General features: G+C 50.0%; 1 non-coding gene across 1 annotated transcript; it reads left to right on the forward strand.

Annotated features, from left to right (window-relative positions):
* Window positions 1–19,808: 19,808 nt before the first annotated feature.
* On the forward strand, window positions 19,809–19,904 carry trnai-uau (transfer RNA isoleucine (anticodon UAU)). Its single transcript has 2 exons — window positions 19,809–19,846; window positions 19,869–19,904. It is a non-coding gene; the product is annotated as a tRNA-Ile (tRNA).
* The last annotated feature ends 1,544 nt before the right edge of the window (window positions 19,905–21,448 follow it).

Here is a 21,448-nt window from a genome sequence, read left to right on the forward strand (position 1 = left end):
CCCCCCCTCCCCATATGGATTTGGAGAATTGTTGCCACGTCCCAGTGGTGGAGGTATCATATATATATGAAAGAGGGCATTCAATTATAGCCTACTACAATGATCAATTAGGAGGCCGAAGCCCTAAAGGAAGTGATGCAATAGGTGACTGAGTCGACAACATTTAAGTGAGCTGTATAGGGTCTCTTATATATCAAAGGGGGTCTCAAAGGACGCATACACTTCAACCTGTGGCTCCAGCACTACAGGAAATGACTCAGCAAGTGCTCCATCTCGTTGCAACTCACCCAGCGGCTCGCTTGCAAGATTTTGGCCTGAAGTTCTTCCCAGACCTACACCCTAGCCATCCAACATGCATATCTGAGAATCAGGCCTCTGGGACCTCAGTTTTTGTGGAGGTGCTTCAAAGATGCTAATTTTTCTGCAATAATCCAAAATGCAATGGAAAAACCCGTTGGCTTTTTGTCAAGGGAAACCCAGGTCGACGCTCACTTCCGGGTTGGCCAACATACGTCATCCCTCCACCACTCTATACAGTAAAAACACATGTTGAAGTTGAATGATAATGCATGAATTTATTCTTTATTCTGCTATAGTATTTATTTAAGGGGGGGGGGGGGGGGGGGGGGGGGCATACAATTATTTTGGCCATGGTGGATCCAGATCTGTTCCGGAGCATTTCAGCACCTCGGGCAACAGTGCAGGGTTGCCAGGTCCTGCCTGCAAAAAACGTCCTGCCCACATCCCTTTCAAAATCCACCCAGAAGCAGCCCAAGTTGTTGTTTTAGCAGCGAAATGCATTGTGTGTGCGTGTGTGCGTGTGTGTGTGTGTGTGTGTGTGTGTGTGTGTGTGTGTGTGTGTGTGTGTGTGTGTGTGTGTGTGTGTGTGTGTGTGTGTGTGAGTGTGTGTGTGTGTGTGTGTGCTTAACACACTATTTTATGTTGAAATGCGACGTAATCCAGTGTTCACTAAAACGTACACTGTCAACGTATGCTTTTGGCGACTGGGCTGGCTCTCAGATAAACGTGTTTCTAACAAGATGATATTTTAGCATCACAGGGTTTGGGAGGAAGGGGCGGGCCTTCTGAGAGGGGGTTCCAGGGGTTTCCTTCCGTGCGGGGGTTTTGGTTGTTGTAGTTTTCCGGTGGAGCTGTGCCTACCTGTCCGATTGTGGAATCCAATAAACCTGCTATCAAGCTTACTTCGCTCACTACCTTATGGCGACACATTAGTGCCATAATTCACTAATGTGATAAAAGATGCATTCGGGCGTATTATATTATTCCACACGCGTAGATATTAACTGCGAGCGTGCAAATGATCTCTGCGCGCGCAAAACAGCCTCTCGCGCGCGCAAATTACCTCAGCGCGCGCAAAACCTCTCGCGAAAGATGTTTTTACGCTCTCGCTCAAATTTAATTTTGGCACTATGGGGGAGGGAACCAAGGCAGGGCGGGCTTTCCTATGATTGGCCGTTTCTGAAGTGCGATATTTGATTGACAGCCCTCCTCAGCCCTCCTCTCATTCAATTCTGAATTGTACAGTAAATGGCTGAAACGATAGTTTGTAACTCTAGATTCTATGAGTATAGGCGCAGCCTTTTAAGGCTATCGCTATTGGGTTATCCCTAAATTACGGGGCCTCAATTACGTCCGCGTGCGGCGTGCCTCAACGACGTCCGCATTTCGCAGATATAGTCGGGCGCCGGCGGACGTTCTGCTCCCAATAAACAGCTTTTCTTCAGCTATTTAAAGGACAATGAGGCCGACACTTAAAAGGCTGCGCCTATACTCATAGAATCTGGAGTTACAATACGTAACTATCGTTTCAGCCATTTACTGTACAATTCAGAATTGAATGATAGGAGGGCTGTCAATCAAATATCGCTCTTCAGAAACGGCCAATCATAGGAATGCCCGCCCTGCCTTGGTTCCCTCCCCCATAGTGGCAAAATTAAATTCGAGCGAGAGCGTAAAAACATCTTTCGCGAGAGGTTTTGCGCGCGCTGAGGTAATTTGCGCGAGCGAGAGGCTGTTTTGCGCGCGCTGAGGTAATTTGCGCGCGCAAGAGGCTGTTTTGCGCGCGCAGAGATCATTTGCGCGCTCGCAGTTAATTTCTACGCGTGTGGAATAATATAATACGCCCGAATGCATCTTTTATCACATTAGTGAATTATGGCACTAATGTGTCGCCATACTACCTCGCCTGTGGTTATTACAATATCATTAAAAGTTACATAAAGTAACAGTTTAATAACACAAACGCAGGAAACACGTGAGCTGCTGGTTTAGCGAAAGCAGCGTCCCTAGCAATGTTATTAGAAACACGTTTAACGGTGAATCGGTCCTAAAATATTGCATTTCCCATTCAGATAACAAAGATTAATAAAGATCATACACATTCACTGACTGAAGATTATTCAAGGAAAAAGTACATTTCTCGCTAGAAATGTCATTAGAAACACGTTTAATGGTGAATCTGTCCTAAAATATTGCATTTCCCATTCAGTTAATGCTGGGTTTTGCGTATCATATGCACGCGAAATGGACGCATCTGCCCTCCACAGTAGTTAATGCTGGGTTTTGCGTATCATATGCACGCGAAATGGTCATTTGGCGTATGTACTGCACGCATTTTGAAAGTGTCAAACCGTTGGTTATGTGGTGCAATGTTGTGGTGCAGTCTGCAGGCAAATCTGGAGCGGAAAAGCAAAATTTAAATCAGGTTTCAATGTTTCACGAAACATATCTTACCAATGTGGTTTGGAGAATTTTTTTGCTTATCATTACCATGATAAGCAAAATATTGGAGTTTATTTAATTGTCCTCATATGCGGACGCCATGCACGAGGGCATGGCGTTAAAAAAAGCTGAAAAACACTGCCTAAATGCTATTTTTCAAACGACCTCATGACATAAACATGAGGCTTATGCATGTTACTTCCATAAATATTTTAATGATCAACTTGTTGGTCTATCCATACATTAGTTCATACATTAGTTCTCCCGCTTTCTGCAGAAAGCGGGAGAAAGTATTTCCGTCTGAGTCCATGATACTGCGAGGAATTTTCCTTAAATGTGGGCTGGCTTAAACGTTTAAGCCAGCCCACATTTAAGGAAAATTTAAGCCCCTCCTTGATCTGCGAGCTGCAGTAAGAGGTTACTCGTTCACCGGGCTGTGCGTGATTGACAGTGCTCTGCCGATGACAAGAATGTGATTGGAATGTATGTCAGCCGAGAGCAACCAATAGGTTCAAAGCTAAATGGTCCCGCCCCCAGGAACGTTTTTTGTCAGGAGTTTCAAAACATATGCGCGACAGAACACTGCCAATATTCACGTGACTCAAAGCTTGCGCATGTGTGTGGTCAAATCTCTGAAAAGTCAGTTCTGAAAAAATACGTTGCAATGGCGTAAACGTACACCTTTACAAGTTTTTAAAACTAAATATACAACCTTTAAAAACGTATTTCTCAGTGTATGAACACCTGTTTGCAGAATCCCATTTACAAGGTTTCAAAACCGGGAAACAATGAAATACACTGTTAGAACAGTGCCAGATGTGAATCTCTGCAAATGCGCTGGTGAAATTGTTTGAACTTTGAAAATGTGTTGGTGAAAATGATGAAGAAGATAAAATAGAACACAAAATGATGTTTACAGATGTTTCAATTTTTGTTTGAATTTTTTTCAGGTTATAATCTCTTTTTTCAGTGTTGCAAAACCTTTTTTACAAGGTGTTGAGTTTTCAAACCCAGACTTACAAGCCTTTGAAACTTTTTTTTTCAGGTTTGAATTATGGCAGGAAACTGGCTCCATACACTTGCGGCCATCTTGCCAGTCAGCTGCTCACCCATAACACTGTGTTGGTAGTGGTACATGTATTTTTTAAATAACCATAACTTGCTACATTTTCCACCGGTTTACCAACGGTTTGGTTTCTTACAAACGTTATTAACGTGGTTATAATATTGTACCTATTTTAGAACATTATTCATTTTTTTTAGAATCTAATATCATTATTCATCAGTAGGCCTATGCAGTGCCGTAACTACATCTTTGACGTTTATAACAAAATAAACCGTTTGAAAATGTAGCAAGGTGGTTATGGTTATTTGAAAAGTACATGCACCACTACCAAGTCACACAAGCACCTTGTGTGATAGATCTAAACTCACTCTCCTTCCCTTCTTGTAGCTCTAATAGTTGGTGTAAGGTCTTGTAAGAAATGACATGTAGACTACTTATTTCCTAAAGCTTAGGTAAGTGAGATACACCCCATCCTCCATTTATGCACAGTATAGGCTGTCCATTAGATGCAATTTCTCTGCATGCCTTACACCCAGTATCTCTGCATGTGACAATAAAATATCCATGTAACAATGACAATATTTACATGAACAGCATATTCCCGTCCTAATCGGAACACTAACTGCTTTCACACACGTCCTCCGCAGTATATGCTAGCTCATTTACAGCTATAGCCTACAGCATTAATTTAATATCTGGTATCTAAAATAAAAAAATTAAGACATGTTGCTGGTGACAATCTAAATCAGGGATGCCAGGGTGACGGCCCGCGGGCCGTATCCGGCCCGACTGTATGTCACATCCGGCCCGCGGGTGATAAGGGGAGAATATATGTATTTTTTAAATTTTTATAAAAAAAAAAAAAAATTAAATACTTTTTTTTTTTTTTTTTTTTGGGAATCCGGCAGTTGGTATGTTACTGCTGCTGGTCTGTTACGATTCAATAACTTTTCATCCCCCATTCTCCCTTCCATTTCGAAACGTGTTTAGAAAACACGCTTGTTTCATTAAAATTGATTAATTTATTAAGGCCGCCACCAGGGGGCGCCCCCAACACTTTTGCCGCCCTAGGCGATCGCCTAGTTCACCTATGCAAGCCTTCAATAAATAAAATACAATTTATTAACAGTTTACACTTGTGTTATTTATCATTTATAAATGTAGGCTACTATTACATAGGCCTGCTTTAGGCTATGTAATTGTAGGCCTCATTGTGAGGCTATTTTGGGGCAAATGCAATTTATTTTCGATCGGTAGGCCTTCAAGCATAATTTAAAATAGCCTACCTATCCATGTGTTGAGTCAGTCTTTGGCCTTTTCAGGCCTTTTCAGTCCGATAGTGTAATCCGGCCCCCTGAGATCTCACTTCAAAAAAATCTGGCCCCCTGACCAATTTCACCCTGGCATCCCTGATCTAAATGGATGCTTAAAAAACAAGAAAGTCGACAGCAATATTGCTAAAGGCAAAAACGTCAGGTCAGAACGTTTTTTGAGACACAGAAGTAATTTTACTCACAATTTCTTTCATGAATAATTATTTCACGCAAATCGAGTTCCTACATTATTTATCTACACGTTCATTCAAAACGAAAGTCAATAGGTGAATACGACGTGAAACGACACAGACAATGCGGTGACAATCGCTGTGCCTACTCTTTGTCTCTGTCTCTGTCTCTGTCTCTGTCGCTCTCTCTCTCTCTCTCTCTCTCTCTCTCTCTCTCTCTCTCTCTCGTCTGTCTGTCTGTCTGTCTGTCTGTCTGTCTGTCTGTCTGTCTGTCTGTCTGTCTGTCTGTCTGTCTGTCTGTCTGTCTGTCTGTCTGTCTGTCCCTCTGTTCTCTCCCTCCCTCTGTCTATGTGTGTGTGTGTGTGCGCGTGTGTGTGTGTGTGTGTGTGTGTGTGTGTGTGTGTGTGTGTGTGTGTGTGTGTGTGTGTGTGTGTGTGTGTGTGTGTGTGTGTGTGTGTGTGTGTGTGTGTGTGCGTATGCATGTGTATGTGTGCGTGTGCGTGAGAAGGAAGGTGAAGAAATTGATTTTATTTAAAAAGTTCCAATAAATCTCAAATTGGAAAACAATTTTTGATTAGCTTTTTTTATTAACAGTATTTACTTGTACTTTTAATTTCCATGCTCAAGTACATATAATATCAGAAAATTACCTTTGATACTTAAGTGCAATTAATATCAGATAGTGGAAGACTTTTACTCAAGTCGTATTCTATTGGGGGCCTTTTAATTTTACCGGGGCCCTTTTCTTGGAAGATATCTGTACTTTTACTCAAGCGGGTTCTTCTTCCACCACCTGCTGTTGTTGTGTGTGTGCACGCTCACACACGTGTGTGTCAAAGAGTGTGTGTCTGCCATTGAGTATATACATCTATAAACAGACAGGAGGACGAAGATTTCGGCAAACATTTGTATTTGTTTTTTTATACATGAATTGCAGTTGGGCCCAGGCGAATCGAAACAAAGTGTGTACGTCCAACATCGGATGGGACCCAACCAAGTCCACATCGATGTGATTTCACACTGGAGAGAAACCGCAGCTTGGTCCAAGCGCAGGTGAATTTAAACAAAGCATTACACACCTCAGTGTGATGTAACACTGATGAGGACTTGGTTGGGTCCCATCAGATGTTTGACTACTTTGTTTAAATTCACCCGGGCTCAGACAAAGCTGGGGTTTCACTCCTGTGTGATGTCACATCGATGTCGACCTGGTCGGGTCACTTCAGTTGTTTGACTTACATACTTTGTTTAAATTCACCTGGGCCCAGACAAAGTATGGACGTCAAACATCGGATAAGTCCAGCCCAGGTCCACATCGATGTGACATCCCACTGGAGTGAAACCCCAGCTTTGTCCTAGCGTAGGTGAATTTAAACAAAGTATGACACACCTCAGTGTGATGCAACATCGATGAGGACTTGGTTGAGTCCCATCAGATGTTTCAATACTTTGTTTAAATTCACCCGGGCTTAGACAAAGCTGGGGTTTCCCTCCTGTGTGACTTCACATCGATGTGGACTTGGTCGGGCGCCATCAGATGTTTGACGTGCATACTTTGTCTTCACAATGGCGCCGTAATACATTTTATTTTGCAGTTGTTTTTTTTTTGTTTTTATATGCTATTTTCTTTTCTTTCCTTTTTTTTTTTCTTAGCGCACACACGACTCACACTGGAACCGGTCCGCGAATGTAGACATCTCCTTCATTCTACGGTTCAGCCACTTGTTGACCCGGGGCCTGAGGCCCGTCCCCTCAGCCTGAGCTGTGGCTTCCCCCTCCTCCTCAGCCTCGATGACCAGATCCTGATGTTCAGGGGTGTTCGGGGGTGCGTCGGTGGTGATGACGGCCTTTGGGTCGGCCCAGGCCATCTTGATTCGCCTAAAGGTGTTCTGGCGTGAAGGGCGGCCCAAAGGCTTCTCCTCCTCCTGCTCCGTCAGGGCGGTGGTAGCTGTTTCGACCCTCTTCTTTCTTAGTGCCCTCACCCGGACCCTCACGTTCCCCAAGACCTGGGACAGGTCCTTTCTCGGGGCCCTGTCTGCTGTCAGAGACGGTGAGAGAGTCGCTCAGTCAATGTTTCCTGATTATGGTGACACATAAAACTCAAAAGATAAATGCAAACCACACACACACACGCGCACACACACACACACACACACACACACACACACACACACACACACACACACACACACACACACACACACACACACACACACACACACACACACACACACACACACACAATCAGGTAAACACATACACAAGCAGGTAAAAACGACAATGCAGCAAGACCTGGTCTTGGTCCGGGGCGGTCTGGCCAGGGAAGGGGCTCCGGCCTGAAGGGCGGCACAAAGGCTTCTCCTCATCAAGCCGGGAGGTGGATGCTGGTTGAACCCTCTTCTTTTTGAGGCCCTTCACCCGAAACCTCAGGTTCCCCATGACCTGGGCCAGGGCCTTTGTGGGGGGGCTGTCTGGTAAACACACACACAAGCAGGTAAACACACACACAAGCAGGTAAACACACACACAAGCAGGTACAGACACAAGCAGGTAAACAAAATGCAGCCAGCTCACCAGGCACATTGGGGAGCTGGTTTGGGTCCTGGGCGGTCTGGCCTGGGTCCATGGTTGCTGTTTCCACCCTCAGCTTCCTGACTCCCTTCACCCGGACCTTCAGGTTCCCCACGACCTGGGCCAGGTCCTTCCTGGGGGGCCCGTCTGCGGTCGGAGGCAGCCAGGCCACGAAAGGGCCTGAGCCTTCTCCCTGGTGTTGGGGTTCTGTCAGAAATGAACGACAGAACTGTGTTTAGTGACGACCATAGTGGCTGCTGTGTGTTTGTTGCTGCTATGGGGTCTGTTTTAGTGACGCTGAATGTGAGAGTCGCTCAGTCAATGTTTTGTGATTATTCTGACCTATAACACGCACACACACTTGCACGCACGCACGCACACATGCACACGTACACACGTGCGCACTCACACACACATGCGCGCACACACAAGCAGTTGCGCGCACACACATACAAGCAGCTACACACACACACATACAACAGCTACACACATACAAGCAGCTACTGTGGTAACTCGGTTGGGTAGAAGGGCTCAAAGCAAGGACCAGGCAGGGTGTGAGGGTCCAAAGCCTCAAACGGCGGTTTATTACACTCGGTATCAATAGTTTCACAGGCGCACGCTGCACATCAAAGATGGGGGGTTGCTCGAGTCGTGGTCCACGTGTCCGCCGTGCGGCTCACTGTGCGGGGTCTCGGTCCTCTGCGTCGTCCTCTCTTCCACTCGACTCTCCCCCTTCTGTCGGCTGGTGGCCTCCTTTTAACACCTGGGTGCCTCCCGCCCAGGTGTTCCTCGTTTCCCCGATTGCGGCTCTCCGGAGGTCGGGGTTTGTCGCCGGCTGTTGGCCACCGGCGGTATATCCCGGCCTCGACTCTCCCGAACAGGGGGCGTGGCACCGGGGGAATGCCACACACTCCTCCCCTTTGCCTATGCCCCTCCGTGCGCGGGGCCCAGCCCCCGCACGCATCTCGGCGGGACAGAGCGTCGGCGTTGGTGTGTTCCCGCCCCGGCCTATGCTCCACGGTAAAGGAGAAGGGCTGGAGGGACAGGAACCACCTCGTTATCCGAGCGTTCGTGTCCTTGGCGGTGGCCATCCACTTCAGTGGGGCGTGGTCCGTCACCAGGACGAACTGGTGCCCTAAAAGATAGTACGTTAGTTTTGTGACGGCCCACTTAATGGCCAGCGCCTCCTTTTCTACCGTGCTGTAGTTCCGCTCGTGGGGGAGGAGCTTCCGGCTGAGGTAGGTCACCGGATGCTCCTCTCCGTTCCGGACCTGGGATAAGACCCCACCTAGTCCCACCTCGGACGCATCTGTTTGGAGGGTGAAAGGGAGGTTAAAATCCGGGGTGACCAGTAGCGGCTCCTTACATAAGGCCCCCCGTAGGTCCTCGAAGGCCCTCGTCGCTGCCTCAGTCCAGTGGACCCTATCCGGGAGGGCCTTCCGGGTGAGGTCGTTCAGGGGGCAGGCTAGGGTGGCATACCCCGGGATAAAACGCTGGTAATACCCCACCAGCCCCAGGAACGATCTCACCTGCTTCTTGGTCTGGGGTTGGGGCCACTCCCGGATAGCCGCCACCTTGTCCTCCTGGGGTCGCACGTTCCCCCTCCCCACCCGGTACCCCAAATAGGCCGTCTCCTCCCGCCCCAACCTGCACTTTGCAGGGTTTGCGGTAAGCCCGGCCGCCCGTAGGCCGTTAAGCACGGCCCGCACGTGCTTGACGTGTTCGTCCCAGCTGGCGCTGTGGATGATTATATCATCGATATATGCCGCGGCGTAACTGCTGTGCGGCCTTAGGACCTGGTCCATCATCCGCTGGAACGTAGCGGGGGCCCCGTGGACACCAAAGGGCAGAACAGTGTACTGAAACAGGCCCCCCGGCGTCGCGAAGGCCGTCTTCTCCCGGGACGACGGTGCCAGGGGGACCTGCCAGTACCCCTTGGTTAGGTCCAGCGTGGACAGGTACCGGGCCGGTCCCAGCCGCTCGATCAGCTCGTCTACTCTAGGCATGGGGTAGGAGTCAAAGTCAGACACTTCATTTAGCCGGCGGAAGTCATTACAGAACCGGTGGGTCCCGTCCGGCTTGGGCACCAGCACAATAGGGCTAGCCCAGGCGCTACGGGATTCCTCAATTACCCCCAGTTTCAGCATCCGCTCCACCTCAGCTCGGATGGCGTTGCGCCGGGACTCGGGTACCCGGTAGGGCGGGATCCGAACCGTCACCCCCGGAGCGGTCCGGATCTCATGAGAGATCACCGAGGTCCGCCCGGGCACGTCCGAAAACACGTCCCGGCTCTGCAGCACCAGCTCCCCGAGTTCTTGTCTCTGTGCGGGGCTGAGGTCGGTCCCCATCGGGACCTCAGGGATCGCGGGCCGAACCATCAAGGCCATGGGGGCCCGTAGGGGAGGGTCGTCCCCACCCCGCCACTGTTTTAATAGATTCACATGATAAACCTGGGTGGGCTTGCGTCTCCCGGGTTGCCTCACCTTGTAGTTGACGGGCCCCACGGCCTCTACCACCTCGTACGGCCCCTGCCATTTCGCGAGAAACTTGCACTCGCTGGTTGGAACCAGCACTAAGACCCGGTCGCCCGGTCGGAAGTTCCGCACGCGCGCCCCCCTGTTATACACGCGCGCTTGGGCCTGTTGTGCACGGGTGAGGTGGTCTCGGACTATGGGCCAGACCTTGGCCATTCGGTCCCTGACGAGCTCCACATGTTCGATGGTGGTCCGGTGTGGAGAGGGATGACTCTCCCACGCCTCCTTCGCCAGGTCCAGTATTCCACGGGGCCTCCTCCCATAAAGGAGTTCGAAGGGCGAGAACCCCGTGGAAGCCTGGGGCACCTCACGAATGGCGAAGAGGACGTGGGGAAGTAACTGGTCCCAGTTCTTCCCGTCCGCCTCGATGCTCTTCTTGAGCATCCGTTTGATGGTCTGGTTGAACCGCTCGACTAGCCCGTCCGTCTGCGGGTGATATACCGAGGTCCGGAGCTGGGAGACCTGTAGCAGTTTTAGTAGCTCCTTGACTACGCGGGACATGAAACACGAGCCTTGATCGGTGAGGATCTCCTTTGGGAGCCCCACCCGGCTAAAGAGTAGCACTAGTTCTCGGGCTACCGCCTTGCTAGTCGCCGCACGCAGTGGGAGGGCCTCGGGGTATCGGGTCGCATAATCTAATATGACGAGGAGATATCGATGACCCCGGCTCGTCCTGGGGAGGGGTCCTACAATGTCCAACGCTATTCTTTCGAAGGGGGTCTCAATAATGGGCATCGGTATGAGCGGGCTCCGCTCCACTGCCCGCGGGGCTACGCGCTGGCAGTCGGGACACTCCTGGCAGTAACGCGCTACGTCTCTACGAACCCCGGGCCAATAGAACCGCGCCACCACCCGCTCTCGCGTTTTGTCCATGCCCAGATGTGCGCCGAGCAAATGTGTGTGGGCCATGAACAAAACCTTAGACACGTAGGGTCGCGGTACCACCAGTTGTTGTATTACCTCCCCCTCGCGCACGTCGACCCTGTACAGCAACCCCCGCTGAGTGCAGAAGTGGGGGTGGGTCAGGTGGCTCACTGAGTCCCTCACCTGACCGTCGTGGGCGACCACATGTCCCCACGCGTGCCGCAGGGCATCGTCCCGATGCTGGGCCGTAGCGAACTGTCCCGGTCGGGCCGAGTTCTCCCCTCCGGCCTGGGCGAAGTCCGATAGCTCAGTTAGGGGGGAGCTCTCGGGCTCCTCGGGGGTGTTCCCCCTCTCGGAGGCGGTAACGGTGTCGGAGCTGGGCCCGGCTCCGTCTCCCGGTACTGGGCGTACCTGGTCCCCGGTAGATCGGGGCGGGCTTCCCGGTGCCGACGGACCCTCTCCTCCGGAACCCGGCGAGTCGTCCGTCTCGGTCCGCGTGGCGGTCGGTCGGCGGGTCGCTCCCAGTGCTGGTCCGTGGTCGGCGGCGGTCGTCGGGGCGGGTCCGGACTCCGACCCGGACTCTCGCGTCGGCGGGCGCCTTGCCCCTCGCTGGGCCGGGCGTCCGCTTCGGCCGGCGGGACGGTGCGGCTCTCGTCCCCCTCGGTTCCCCCTCATGGAGCTCCAAAAGCGGGTGAAGATGGGGCAGTCCCGGCCGATCAGGAACGGCACCGGAAGGGTCGGTACTATCCCGGCCCGGGCGACGAAGACCCCCTGTGGTGTGCGTACTACCACGTGGCAGGTTTCGTACGTCCGGGTGTCGCCGTGTACGCAGGAGACCTGCATCGGGGTTCCCGGTCTGCCCCCGGCTAGGTCGGCCCTCACCAGGGTCACGGCACTCCCCGTGTCCAGCAGGGCATGGGTGTCCTGGTGCATCACCTTGATGGGGACGGTGGGGGAGTCCTTGTCGCCCTGTGTCCAGCAGGTCGCCAGCATACAGGTGGGGCGGTCTCTCGGGGCAGTGCAGGCGGAGGGCATGGGGACGTCCTGTCGGTCGGGACAGTCCCGGACCAGGTGTCCCCGTTGTCCGCAGTGGTAGCAGCGCCGGGTCTCGGGTTCCCCTCGTTCTCGGGGCGGGGTGGACGGCCGGGTCCTCGACGGCGGTGTTGGAGTCTCTCTCCGGGTGGCCTGGGGGTTTGGCCTCGGGCCCGCCGCCAGCCGCTGGGCCACCTGCCAGTTCTCCAGCTGGCGCACGAGGTCGTCCACGGTCTCAGGGTGGTGGTGGGCCAGCACCCTCCGGGTGTCGGGGGGCAGCTGTCGCACGACGTTGTCCACCACGACCCGATCCACGGGGCTGGGTCCCGCTCCGTCCACCAGCCACCTCCGGGCTAGCCGACATTGGTGGGCCACCTGGGTCCGTACGGGTCCTTGGACGTCGAACGTCCACTCGTGGAAATTGAGGGCCTTCGCAGCAAGGCTATGTCCATAGTAGGCCAAGACGGCCGCCTTGAGTGCGGGATATAGGCCCGCGTCCCCGGGGTTGAGGTCCTGACTCGCCTGCTGGGCGGGTCCGGTTAAAAACGGGGCCACTATATAGGCCCACTGGGCCTCTGGCCACCTCTCCCGGGTTGCCACCTGCTCAAATGTTTCTAGGAAGGCCTCGACATCGTCGTCGGGTCCTAGCTTTGTGAGCCGACTCGTCGGGGCGGTGGTCGGCGGGTCGCGGGTGGCCTGCTGGGTCAGGCGGAGCACCGCCTCCGTCAGCAGGGCCAGGCTGGGGTCCGACTCTCTCGGGCCGGCTGGTCCTGCGGCTGTCCCGGGGTTCTGCATCTACGTCCGCGGGTATTCACCTCCGCGAACGGAGGAACCGCACCGGGAAGGAGGGGAAAAAAAAAGAAAAAATCCAAAAACGAAGAGCCACTGCCAAAACGCGGGGTGGGGTCCTTACCGGGAGCCGTACGTGGACCGAGTTGCCCGCATTCTCCACCATATGTGGTAACTCGGTTGGGTAGAAGGGCTCAAAGCAAGGACCAGGCAGGGTGTGAGGGTCCAAAGCCTCAAACGGCGGTTTATTACACTCGGTATCAATAGTTTCACAGGCGCACGCTGCACATCAAAGACGGGGGGTTGCTCGAGTCGTGGTCCACGTGTCCGCCGTGCGGCTCACTGTGCGGGGTCTCGGTCCTCTGCGTCGTCCTCTCTTCCACTCGACTCTCCCCCTTCTGTCGGCTGGTGGCCTCCTTTTAACACCTGGGTGCCTCCCGCCCAGGTGTTCCTCGTTTCCCCGATTGCGGCTCTCCGGAGGTCGGGGTTTTCTCGCCGGCTGTTGGCCACCGGCGGTATATCCCGGCCTCGACTCTCCCGAACAGGGGGCGTGGCACCGGGGGAATGCCACACTACACACACACACACACACACACACACACACACACACACACACACACACACACGCAAGCAGGTAAACACACACACAAACAGGTAAAAACAACAATGCGCAAACTCACCAGGTTCATTGGCGGTCTGGCCTTGGTCCGGGGCGGTCTGGCCTTGGTCCGGGGCGGTCTGGCTTGGTTCCGGGGCGGTCTGGTCTTGGTCCAGGTCGGTCTGGCCAGGGAAGGGGCTCCGGCCTGAAGGGCGGCTCAAAGGCTTCTCCTCATCAAGCCGGGAGGTGGTTGCTGGTTGAACCCTCTTCTTTTTGAGGCCCTTCACCCGGAACCTCAGGTTCCCCATGACCTGGGCCAGGGCCTTTGTGGGGGGGCTGTCTGGTAAACACACACACAAGCAGGTAAACACACACACACAAGCAGGTAAACACACACACAAGCAGGTAAACACACACACAAGCAGGTAGACACACACACAAGCAGGTAAACACACACACAAGCAGGTAAACACACACACAAGCAGGTAAACACACACACAAGCAGGTAGACACACACACAAGCAGGTAAACACACACACAAGCAGGTAAACACACACACAAGCAGGTAAACACACACACCAGCAGGTAGACACACACACAAGCAGGTAAACACACACAAGCAGGTAAACACACACACAAGCAGGTAAACACACACACCAGCAGGTAAACACACACACAAGCAGGTAAACACACACACAAGCAGGTAAACACACACACACAAGCAGGTAAACACACACACACACACACAAGCAGGTAAACACACACACACAAGCAGGTAAACACACACACAAGCAGGTAAACTCACACACACAAGCAGGTAAACACACACACAAGCAGGTAAACACAATGCAGCCAGCTCACCAGGCACATTGGGGAGCTGGTTTGGGTCCTGGGCGGTCTGGCCTGGGTCCATGGTTGCTGGTTCCACCCTCAGCTTCCTGACTCCCTTCACCCGGACCTTCAGGTTCCCCACCACCTGGGCCAGGTCCTTCCTGGGGGGCCCGTCTGCAGTCTGAGACAGCCAGGCCACCAAAGGGCCTGAGCCTTCTCCCTGGTGTTGGGGTTCTGTCCAAAATGAACGACAGAACTGTGTTTAGTGACGACCATAGTGGCTGCTGTGTGTTTGTTGCTGCTATGGGGTCTGTTTTAGTGACGTGAGTGTGAGAGTTGCTCAGTCAATGTTTTGTGATTATTCTGACGTATAACACGCACACACACTTACACGCATGCACGCACACATGCACACGCACACATGCACACACATACAAGCAGCTACACACACACACACACACACACGCAAGCAGGTAAACACACACACACACACGCAAGCAGGTAAAAACAACAATGCGCAAACTCACCAGGTTCATCGGCGGTCTGGTCTTGGTCCAGGGCGGTCTGGCCTTGGTCCGGGGGGGTCTGGTCTTCGTCCGGCGCGGTCTGGCCCTGGTCCGGGGCGGTCTGGTCTTCGTCTGGGGCGGTCTGGCCCTGGTTTCGGGGGGGTCTGGCCTTGGTCCGGGGGGGTCTGGCCTCGGTCCGGGGGGGTCTGGCCTTGGTCCGGGTCATTCGCCTCCTCATTTGTCTCCATCCATCTGATCACCACCTAGGACACAAACACACGGCATCAGGAACTCTTCGGGTCAAACACGAACCGACACTGAAGACCCACGACAGGAAACACAAAGACGTCTCAGTCGCTCCGTATCCGTGTTGGTGTTCTCTCCTTCCTCACCTGTCTCAGACGTTCTTTGTTTTGTGACGAGGTGGAGACCTGATGGGGCGGGGGGGGGTCCAGAGAGGGGGAGGAGGAGTCCGGATCGGGGGTGGCCTCTTCCTCCTGTCGGAGGAGATCGTCACCGTTAAGGTTTCCTCGCCCCTCTCTTCTCCATAGTTCCCTCGCTCTTTGCTAACTTGGCTCACTGGCCGCTGTGCTCGCTCTCTGATCACCAGGTAACGCTCATCGCTCCGCTCTCTGATCACCACTGAGCACGGCACTGAGGAGCGGTGACTTATATTTGACTCACTATTCCTGAGTCCCGGCTAGCTGCTAAAGGGGTCTTTTTCTGTGTCAGTCCCAAAGCTTTAGAATGCATTGCCTGAGAAAATAGCTGATTCGGTGACATCATTAAGTCCCTCCTTAAGTCCCACCTGTACCTTTTAAAGGGTTTATTGGAGTTAAATGTTATTTTCTATGTTTTGCCTGGTACACTTTTCCTTGATTGTATTTTTTTTTTCTAATTGTAAAAAAAAAAAAAAAAAAAGACCTGTGATACAGTTATTCCTTGACATATATTTTTGTTTGGTTGTTTTGCTTTCTTTCTTTTTATCTGTAAAGCACTTTGTAGCTCTGTGTAGAAAAGCGCTTCATAAATAAAGGTTATTATTATTATTATTGTCTTATATAGGAGCGTGGCCCTGTGATGTCAGAGGGCTGCCGCGTTCCGCTGGCCAGAGGCGGAATGTTTGGGTATACATTCTTTTGGAAATGGCAAAAATATGCTGAAGCATAAATCAATAATTTTGATGTATTTTCCAATAGAAAAAGTTCAAGAAAAACATGCATAAACATATTTATATATCATATATATATCATATATATTTTTTATAATGCACTGATATTAAATGTGTTCAATCGTGTGTGTGGGTGGGTGTGTGTGTGTGTGTGTGTTTGTGTGTGTGGGAGTTTGAGTGTATGTGTGTGTTGGTGTGTGTTGCCTGCACTTATTTTGGACAAAAGTCAGTTGGACCCTAACTTAATATAATCATGTACAACCACAAGTTTTTACAGAATACAAATGTGCGTCTGCAGACTCAAAGTGTGCATGTGCGGTCGGCGTGCGTGTCCTCTCCTTCCTCACCTGTGCCGGACGATGTTCTCCGGGGGACGACGAGGAGTCCCCACACAGGGTCTCCTGGTCTCCCTCCTGTCTCTTGATTCGTCTGTTCTTCCCCATAGTGGATCTCACAGTTTGTTGCTGTCACTGGTTATTGATATGGCTGCTCTTCGTTGCTCTCTGATCACCACTGAGGACTGGACTGAGGAGCGGGGACTTATATAGAGGCGGTGATGTCACAAAGGCCGGTCGGGTTCCGCTGGCCAGAGGTGGCACCTGATGTTGATTCGTCGTCGCAGGCAACTGGATTTTTTTTTATTGAACTCTTTAGAATAGGCCTTTTAATAACTCAAATGGAAACCACTGAAATAAGAATATTACTTTAATACAAAAACTAGACTAAAAAACACACTTGTGTTCACAAAGTCACCATTTTAAATTTGTTCTCCCAAGTCCATCAGCTGTTTCCAAGTCTATATATGTTTTATACCCAAACATTTGCATTAACACTCACAGTGGGGTCAAGAAAGACTAGTCAGGCTATTAGTTTGTCTTTGATCAACTCTTGATATTTAAACACAAGTTTGAGAGTGTCATTCTTGTAGATCAACTGGGGCAGACACACATACACACACAAAAACGCACACGCCCTGTGTGGTCCACAGCCCATATCATGCATGTTTATCACCAGGTAATGTGAAGGTGTGAAGGGTCTGGTATGCTAGCATGGGCCCTTCTTGCGCCACATGGGGCCATTGGCTCAGTGAGGAACCGGACTTTTGTTGCCCCCTAGTGGTCAATTTAATTATGTCAGTATTTTTAGCCCTGACTCACTAAAAGCAGACGTGTTTGTCTGGTTGGTGTTAAAATATGGATACGGTGGTTGCATATTTTTATCTCATCAACACCCAGATTTTTTTATCGCTGTGCCTACCCTCTCTCACTTGTCTCTGTCCTCTCTATCTCTTGTCCCTCTCTCTCTCTGTCTGTCTGTCTCTCTCTCTCTCTGTCTCTCTCTCTGTCTGTCTGTCTCTCTCTCTGTGTCTGTCCCTCTCTCTCTCCATCTGTCCTCTCTCTCTCCGTCTTTGTCTCTGTGTTTGTGTGTGTGTGCGTGTGTGTGTGTGTGTGTGTGTCACTGTGCGCGAGCTAGAGTAAGTGTCAGTGTCACTCAGTGTGTGTGTGTGTGTGTGTGTGTGTGTGTGTGTGTGTGTCACCATGTGTGCAAGCTAGAGTCGGTGTCTGTGTGTGTGTTTGTGTGTGTGTGTGTGTGTGTGTGTGTGTGTGTGTGTGTGTGTGTGTGTGTGTGTGTGTGTGTCACCATGCGTGCAAGCTAGAGTCAGTGTCTATGTGTCACACACGCACACACACACAGTGTGTGTGTGTGTGTGTGTGTGTGTGTGTGTGTGTGTGTTTGTGTGTGTGTGTGTGTGTGTGTGTGTGTGTGTGTGTGTGTGTGTGTGTGTGTGTGTTTGTGTGTGCATGTGTTTCAGACAAACCTGTCAGTGTGCTCTCATTCCTCTGGTCCTTGCCTTGGTCTATGTGGAACGATCCGTTGACGTCCTGTTGCTGGTTGTAGGTAAACCACACACACACACACACACATGGTGGTTACGACATTAAGGCTTTTAATCCAAAACCTCCATGATGAAAATGAAGGGGACTTTTACTTCCGGAACCACACTGTTGCGCTCTATTAATCGAGCTGGCATTGACTGGACATAGTTCTCCGCAGGGGCGTGGCGGGGGGGGGGTGGGGGCAGTGAGGGCCATGGCCCCTCCTAGTCAGAGGATGGGCCCCCCTCTAGCCCCCCCTGCCCCCAACCCAGCTCTCCTAGAAACGCCTCTTAGAACGACGCCTAGTGTCTTCCTTTGTTCTCAGCTTAATTGCTTATCAAGGAGATACCACACAGACAACATACACATATCAAATGAAACTAGAGAAATTAACTTTTATCCGGTTGCATCAGCCGTCCGCCTGCACAATCCATACTTCTCAGCACAGAACGTCATAGATCCCTCGTCCAAATATGACAAGTCAGATATCAAAACGAACAGTACATCCTAATGTTTCCATTGATATGAGTTGATCATCTGTATGTTTAGCCATTCCCGAGTAGTCCACGTTTGAGTGAATTATTCGTTGAACACAATGTTTACTTTCACTCATAGTACATAAACACAACTCCACTTAGGCGAAGGGTTGTATTATGCAGCATACTAAAGCCTTTGTTTCAAGGTTGTTCTTTTTCTCGAGGTCATCTGCACTTTTTAACCAACGCTCCCGTGGCGTAATCAAACAGTATACGATTAATGGACTTATACTCTCATCTTATTTGTTGAAAGAACTAAACATGAAGGTCCCAATTCCGGAGGAGATATTATTTCACAGGCGGACAATTAAAAGACTACGTTTTGATTTGTAAGTTCTTGTTGTACTTTCTCTGAGCTCCAGTGGAGCAATCGGTCGGTGCGTGGTACTTGAAAGACAGTAACCTGCAACAAGTCATGCCGAGGTTGTGAGTTCGAGAATCACCTGGAACAACTTTGTTAAAAATGTTGAGGACTATTCGACTTCTTCTGTAAAGTAACAATCTGTGCACACAAGCAAATTCTGTATGATTTACAAAAGCTTTGTTTAAAATAACCCACCCTATTTTTTGTGTATGTTTGATTTGAGGCCAGAGTCCAAGAGATCTAATCATAGACTTGAACCAATTATAACAGATCAACTTACTCATTTTCTCATTTCTCTTTGTGTAAAACCAAAGCGGTTGGCCTAGCAAGTTTTGGTTTAATGTTCAAGTCTGCATCAAAACAGTGCTCCATTGGGGTAATCGGTCAGCGCGTGGTACTTATACGACAGTAACCTGCACCAAGACACGACGAGGTTGTGGGTTAGAGCCTCACATGGATAAAGCTTAATGATTTTTGTTAAACATAGTTGAGGAGTTGGATTTCCAGCAAGTGCCGTCTGATTTACGATGCAAGCTTAAGCTTTGACGATAGTTAAGACGAATGGACTTGTGTAAAGTTACAATCTGTTCACAACAGCAAACTATGTCTCATTTACAAAACTGTTCTTAAACCAATCCTCACTTTATTTGAAGCCAGAGTCCATGAGATCTAATCATAGACTTGGAACCCTTAATATCAGATCATGTAACACAATTATAATTTTCAGTTTTGCCTTTGTGTGAAACCGAAGTTGTTGACCAAGTTGGTTTTGGTTTGATGTTTAGAAAATTGTAAAATAATCTTCAAGTGTTGATCTGATAGTGCTCCAGTGGCACAATCGGTCAGCGCGCGGTACTTATAAGACAGTAACCTGCACCAAGTCATGCCGAGGTTGTGAGTTCAAGCCTCACCTGGAGCAAGCTTTAGCTTTGTTAAGGACTATTGGACTTCTTCTGTAAAGTAACAATCTGTTCACATGAATAAATTCTGTCTTATTGACAGAAGCCTGGATTAAACCAACATTCACTATGTGTGGTCGATGTTCGATTTGAAGCCATGCAGAGTCCAAGAGATGTAATCATGGCTTGAACCAAAATTGTTATGTCATGTTACACATTTAACATTTTTACTTTACAGAAGAAGTCCAGTTGTCCTAAACTATCTTCAACAAAGCCAATACTTGCTGCAGGTGAGGCTCGAACTCACAACCTCGGCATGTCTTTGTGCAGGTTACTGTATTATACGTACCGCGCGCTGACCGATTGGGCCACTGGAGCACTGTTTTGAGAAAGACTTGATGATGATTAAATCATAATTTGATGTTAATCGAAACCTTAAACCAAAACCTACTAGGTCAACAGCTTTGGTTTTACACAAAGACAAAAGATAAAATGTTAAATGTGTAAAATGATCTGTTATTATTGGTTAAAGTCTATGATCGGATCTCTTGGACTCAGGCCTCAAATCAAACATAGTAAGGGTTGGTTTAAGCCAAGCTTTTGTAAATCATCTCTTCCTCTCTTCCTGCATGTTTCTGTGTTGTTATGTGATGACAGTTTCTCCCTCCCCTCGTCCTCGCACTGTGTGAGGCTGGAACGACCATAGCCGTGCGTTCTATTTCATGTAGGCTACGCCGTCTAGGCTTCGCCTTATGGGCTTGTCCCGTGCGCGCTGAAAATTCAAACTATGCACCTATCAGCGTGGGCACCGCCCACATTTCCCACGGTATCGTGTCTATATAAGGTGGTGTATACCGTCGCTCATCCTCCCTTTTCTTTCAGCACTTGTGCTTATCAGCGAGAAATTGAGAACTACTATTACAGTTTTTTTCAATTGCTTGAACACTATAGACACATGCTTAGACCAACGCAACACAACTTGAAGTTTTTGTTTCTATACCTTAAACACATGTAACCATTCCTTAAACAAAATCGCTGCTTTGCACTTTAGTTGCAATTGTGCAACACACTTGCTCCTTTCTGCAACACACTTGCTCCTGCACACTACACACTATTTCATACATAAGACACTTAATTCAAAATGACGTCTCATTGTACCATTGGGAAAACACATCTATTCAAAATCCTAAACACGTTGGTTAATTGAGAATACTTACTTACACACCTGAAAACACTTTCTTCCAAAACTGAACACCAGTCAGCCAGCTACAAAAAGGCCTCAGTTAAGCCATTTTGAGAACTTTGCCAGCATGGATGCAGGTAGAGCAAGAGGCAGAGGTAGAGGAGGAAGAGGAGGACAGAGACATAGAGGAGGACGTGGTGGAAGAGGCCGTGCAGGGAACATTATTTCCGATGACATAAAAGCAACTTTGGAGGACCATGTCATAAACCAAGGTCTGAATGTGAGGGAAGCTGGGCAGAGAGTCCACCCTAATCAAAGCCGTTTCACAGTTTCATCCATAATAAGGACATTCCGACTGGAAAACAGGTATGTCTTCAACTC

Source organism: Gadus morhua, chromosome 16 (assembly GCF_902167405.1).
Source record: "Gadus morhua chromosome 16, gadMor3.0, whole genome shotgun sequence".
Classification (NCBI taxonomy): domain Eukaryota; kingdom Metazoa; phylum Chordata; class Actinopteri; order Gadiformes; family Gadidae; genus Gadus; species Gadus morhua.